This window comes from Myotis davidii, unplaced genomic scaffold (assembly GCF_000327345.1).
Source record: "Myotis davidii unplaced genomic scaffold, ASM32734v1 scaffold130, whole genome shotgun sequence".
NCBI lineage: Eukaryota > Metazoa > Chordata > Mammalia > Chiroptera > Vespertilionidae > Myotis > Myotis davidii.
Genome location: NW_006285040.1, coordinates 4,218,768 through 4,225,108, shown reverse-complemented (window position 1 = coordinate 4,225,108; position 6,341 = coordinate 4,218,768). Strand labels below are relative to the sequence as shown.

The window sequence follows — 6,341 nt, the reverse complement described above, 5'->3', positions numbered from 1 at the left end:
AAAGGGGGCATTCATGCTACTTCCCCAACAATTGTTCCACACTCCCCAAACTGTTTTACTTGGGTTTTAGGCAAATATGGGCTCTCCTACCCCTACACTGTGTGTGTGTGTGTGTGTGTGTGTGTGTGTCTATGCATGTGCCATTCCCTCTGCCTGCAATGACTTCTGTTCTCTCCCCTGTACCCCCAAATAAGGATCAGCTCAAATCTCCCGTCTATAGCAATCCTTGCCTCTGTTAGCTGCATTGCAAATGTCAGCCTCTTTGCTTCCTATAACTTTCTTTTTTTTTAAATGTATCTGGCAAAATTTATTAGTTTTTGAATAAAATACAAAATTTAGTATTTAATAAGATACATCTGCCTTTCTTTCCTGCACTTATGTGTGGGGTTTTTTTGTTATTGTTGTTGTTTGCTTCCTATAACTTTCATTGTCTATTCACCACACATTTGGCATTTACAAAACACCGTCCTCTGTGTGTGCATACCTCCCTCAAAAAGATTATAAACTCTGAGAAGGCAATCTACAAACCTTTATGCTCCCAACCTGGCAGACTGCCCAGGTAAAAAGTTAAAACAAAGATCTGTTCGTCAATGACAACACTCACTCATACTTCGTTTTGGTAGTTTTTGTTCCAGTGCCTGGGAATTCATCGCAAACTCCTATGCTTGGTGAGAGAGCAGCTCAGCAAGGGCGTTTCAATCAAGGCCCTGAGCGTGAGGCAGCAATTGTCCAATGCTTTAAAGTAGTTATGGCAAATAAATGCTTGTGGCAAATAAAGAGTACATGACTCAATCCATATTGAAAAGAATCAGATGAAAGTAGTTTCCCACAGAGGGAAATCAAAGATTTAAAATGAGTACCTAGGAAGCACTTCAACTGTCTCTGCATCTATTCCTGAATAATATTCCACTTCATCGGAACACATCTCAGTGTGTTTGTGCCCATTTAGCACTCCCGCCTCCCTTCCCAGCAGAGGTTTCATAACTTACAGTCCACAGTCATTCCAAAATGTTTCCAGGTGGATTCTCAAGCTCCAGACAGCTCAGTCAGCACCGGGGATGCTAGGGAGCCCCAGTTTTTCAATTTTTCTGGTTGAACTATGAAAGACCTCCCCACCTCACTTCTCCCCCAAACTACCCCTAAATTATTCCAAGCTGTATTTGTCTCAACCTGGAATTCCAATAGTCTCCTGTCTTTCACATGCTCTCCATCTGGGCATCCCTTGATCAGCTATGCAGAACAGAGTTCTCCAATTAGGCAAATCAACCTTCAATTCCCCAATTCTCTTTAAAGCTGCAGCAAGCACACCCACAACGACTCCGGTGACTACACTGAAGAGAGTTGAGCTGGTCTGATGCCGTTTTCCAAAGACAACTTTTGCTACTGATTAAGTCATATCTGCCTGTTTTCCAGAGCTCATATTATTTTCCCTTTTTGACACATGACTCACTTCAAAACTAGTATCACTTGAGTCTGCCAGTTGAATGTGACCCTTCATTTTTGTTTCTAGGATGTCCAGCTGCACAACAGATGCTGTGTGGTGGAAAAGGACCCATTTTAGAATAGGCTTTCTGGATTTACCACTTACAATTGCTGCGTGACCTCCAGCTAGTGAGTCTGAGTCTGTTACCTTGCACACAAAAAATGAAGATTAAAAACACTTTGAAGTACGGATGGGCATACCCCAGTGGAAGACCACCACAATCAAGAGAGTATTACAACAACGTCATAATTTTTTTGCTGGTGGAGGATCTTGCCTTCAATTTGAAAACAAAAAACAAAAACAAACAAACAAAAACTCAGCATTTGTGAAGTACAATAAAGCAAAGGGCAATAAAAACGAGGCATGCCTGCACTGTTGTGAGGATTAAATGAAATGGCATAACAGAAGTGCTTGGAATTAAACCTTGCATAATATAAGTAAGGGCTCAGCAAAGGATAAGTTGACCCATGTGAAATTGCCATTTACATAGGTCCAAAATGACCAATATTGACAATTTCACATGTTTCAACCAGCCATTAGCCTGATATTTAAGCATTGAGGAGCTCAGTGTCCAATTGGCTGGAATATTGAGTACAGAGGAGGTGAAACCTCAGAGCTGACTCTTATTTAAATCATCAAAGATTTAAGGAATGCCAGCACCCTGCTAGGCACTTTAAATTCGGGGAGATTTTCTTGACTCTGAGTTGGCAGTTAAGCAAAAGCTAATTTAAGAGCCAGGATAACTATGTGGTTAGGAGTCTAGACTCTGGGGAGTGATTTCTTGAGATCAAAGTCCAGCTCTGCTACTCGCCAGCTTTGTGACCTTGAGTAACTTTGTTAAACAATCTGAGTCTCAGTTTTCTCCATGACATGGGATCACACAGGTTGTTGTTAGGACGAAATAAGTTAATGTATGTAAAGTTCTTAGAACACTGAAGTGTTAGTTATCATTAACTTGATTGAAAATAGGTGGTTTGGCCTGATAAGCCCCATGGACAGAAATCAGAGCCCAAACAATGGAAATCAGCCTTGCCTTCTTGATCAGCCCCAATATAACAGCTGGGACACCCGCTGGGAAGCTCAGGAATGGAGGATGAAACCACCCAGGAGAGCTCAGTGGGAATCCTCCCAGCCAATGGCATTGCATACTCTCTCCTGGTGTTTGAAGGGAGGGGCAGAGAACTTTGTAGTCACCCAGAGCAGAAGTGACTAACACATGCCCTACAGAACCCAGTGAAAAAAGATGATAGGAGATGAAAGGGAGGGGAAAGAGCTATCACACACCAAGAAGAAATATACTCTGCTCATTCTGGTGGGAAATGAAAACATTATTTGAATCCACCATTTATTTAGAAATTCATATTAATTAGGACAAAGACATTGTAAGGAAAATGATAATAATGTCCTATGGGTTTTCTCATAACCACTTTTATGTATATTATTTGACTACACACACACACACACACACACACACACACACACACACACACACAACCTGTGAGTCATGTAGGCGAAGCCAGCATTCTATTTAAAGATGAGAAACTGAAGGATCAGGGAGCTTAAATGACTTACTCAAGCCTACCTGGACAGTAGGTGATGAAGCTGGAATGTTAGTCCCTTAAAGGCAGGGCCATGTTTATCTTTTTTCTTCCCAGCACCAGGCACCAACCTCACATTTGTTGAGCAATTGAATGGTGGGTGGGGAAAGGCTGTTCCTAGAAAACAGACTCACTTTCTCAGGCTATTTCAGGCTCTCAGTCTAATGGCTCTAATGCTCATACTTTGTAGAGTCCTGAACCTGTAGTTGGCAGTAATTCAGAGGCCTCTAAAGGAGGCAAAGGAAAGAGTTTCAACAGTGTGTGCTAGGACAGATTAGGAATAGTACACATAATCAGCATTAAAAAATGCCCTACACAATAACTCTAATAACAGGTGAGACTATCCCTATCCACCCATACTTCTCAGGCTGCCATTTATAATCTATTTGCACATCTGAAAAATGAGGAGATAAAGCTTATGAGCTATATGCTATATACATTTGCTTAGTAAATACACAATTTGATTTGCCCCACATCTCATTAGGGAAATATCTGGCAGAGCACTTAAAATCTCAAGAGGGCCCGGCTGGTGTTGCTCAGTGGTTGAGCACTGACCCATGAACCAGGTGGTCATAATTCAATTCCTGGTCAGGGCACATGTCCGGATTATGGGCTCAATCCCTAGTAAGGGGAGTGCAGGAGGCAGCGGATTGGAGTCTCTCTCTCATTGATGTTTCTATCTCTCTATCCCTCTTCCCTCTCTCTCTAAAAATCAATAAAAACATATTTAAAATCTCAAGAGGATCTTTCAATAAACATATTTTCTTCTTGGACCTCTAAATGCAAGAGAAATCTGAGGTTGAGACTGGGCAGTCTCAGGCCTTGCTTTGGGTTTTCCCTTAATGGAAAGGATATTCCCCCACCATCAAGATGCAGGGAAACGTGTAATTCTAAGTGTCCAAGTCCTCCCACCCACCACTTCTGTTTCAAAGAGTCTTTTGGGACTCTGAACTGATGGTAGGATAAGATGAGAGGGTGTTTCTCCAAATGGAGCACAATCAATGGGGGAGTGGGGAACCTGGAGGCATCACGCCTCTCTGGAAGATAAATGGGCTCTGTGCTTTCTGCTGTTAATGGTGGTCCCTCAATGTCTAGGAAGGAGAGTGACATATATAGCAATGCCATGCTGATACAACTTCCACTGGGTTTCCTGGTTCTGGTAACAGACGTTTGCTACCAAGGGATAAATATTTTCAATTTTTATTTGCTATCTCTGTAGTCAGGGATTCTAATCTGTTTGTGATGAGTGGAGAAAATCCTCAGGGTATAAATTTATTTAACTTATCTTTGCTCTCTTGAATCCTTCAGAATTTCCTCTTTATCTTTCTGCAAAGTTGCCCACAATGTGGAGTAGGATTTTTGTTTTCCTCATTCTGCAACTTTAGAAAATTTCATTCTTTCATTTCTTCCTCTATTCTCTCGGTCCTATCCTTATGAAACTCTTATTAGAAGGCTGTAGAAATTACTGGATCTGTTTTCCAAGTCTCTTAACTCTTCCCTCATGTGTTTTTCTCTTTGTCCTTTTGCCCTATGTTCTGGGTCAAATTTTCAGGTCAATCTTCAGGCTCACATATGCTTTTCATTCATGTCATTACTGCTCTTCATTAGAGTATTTTTAGTAATGAAGCCAATGTAAGAAAATTGCAAAAACTTGCAGAAGGTCATAATGATCAAAATAAATGGAGATACTTACCATGTTTGGATATGAAGACACTGTAACACAGAAGTGGCCATTTTCAAGTTAACCTATAAATCCAAAGCAATCCTAGTAAATTGTCTTTTTAAAAAATATATTTTATTGATTTTTTACAGAGAGGAAGGGAGAGGGATAGAGAGTTAGAAACATCGATGAGAGAGAAATACGGATCAGCTGCCCGAAACCAAGGTACATGCCCTTGACCGGAATCGAACCTGGGACTCTTGAGTTCGCAGGCCAACGCTCTATCCACTGAGCCAAACCGGTTAGGGCTAGTAAATTGTCTTTAACAGACAAGCTATCTAAAGTTTATTGGAATATGTTTCAAGAATGAGGATTTTATCTCCTCTTCTCCTTAAGACTCCACTAAATTGATAGTTAAGGAACTACATCAACAAAAAGAAAGTAGAAACCTGTATAAGACAAAGAGAATAAAGAAGATGAAAGCAGACAAAAGAATTAAATGCAATTTTAGAAGATAGGACCAGATAGAGGAGCAGTGAGTGATTTCACATGGCAGAGGAAGCAATGATCTTGGAGTCTCCCGGAGGGGCATAACCACTAATAAGTGAGCCAATACACCTGGTGGAAAACTGTGAGATGCTCAACTTTGGAGACAGTAGGTACAATGAAGGGCTGGGTTGAGCTGAGGAGCTAAAAACAGACATTGTTGAAAGTTTGCTTTTGGAGTAGTCATATCCTTCCCTCTCCTCACAAAATAAGGCTACTCATGTCCAAGTCTAGTGACTGTAGAGTTATATTCTGCTGGGGGCTAATTCCAGCAGGTCATAAAGTTCATAAAATATTGATGGAACTTGAGGCTTCAGCAGGGCTGAATATTACTTGCTGCTGGAATAGCTGAAAGCATTTCCCCAAACCTGAAAATCTGCATATATTATTGCCTGCTGCCAGATGGCTGAGGGCAGTTTCCCCAACCTGATAATTTTACTGTTTACCAGGCCTTACCTTTGATATGTATATCTGCTTGGCTATAGGGCAAAAATGTGTGAATAAAAAACCATGGGTCCAGAGATTCAGAGAGACCTTAGTTACTAAAGCCAAGCTTTCCTGGCTCCCCCATGTATTCCAAATTTATATCTCATGTCAAGTCTCTTTATTAAGGGGAAGTGAATGTATTCTTATACCCAGAAGTAGAGGTTATGTAAAAGGATAAATAAAAAAAAAAACAAGAAATAAAAATTTCTTTTGGAAATAAAAATTAAATTAAAACATTCATTAGAAAGATTGAAGAATAAAGTTGAGGAAATCTAAAAACTAGCACAAAAAGACATTAGCACAAAAAAAATGGAAAAGAAAACATAATTAACATAAAGGACGAATCCAACCAAAATGATTTCTTAAAATAGAGAAGTGAGAAAACAGAGAGGTGGAAAATATGAAAGTAAGATGACAAACTTTTTTAGCAGTAAAACAAAAATTTCTGGATGGTAAATGTCTTTTTTATGCCCAAGAAAATGGATGAAATAAAATCCTTATAAAAGTATATAAATTGTGAGATGTCAGAGTTCTGGGGGAAAAGAGAAAATCCTAATGGTTCCCAAAG

At 40.1% G+C, this 6,341-nt stretch overlaps 1 pseudogene; it reads left to right on the top strand.

Annotated features, from left to right (window-relative positions):
* Nucleotides 1-5,377: 5,377 nt before the first annotated feature.
* Nucleotides 5,378-6,341, top strand: part of LOC102759907 — a 2,575-nt pseudogene continuing 1,611 nt past the window's right edge.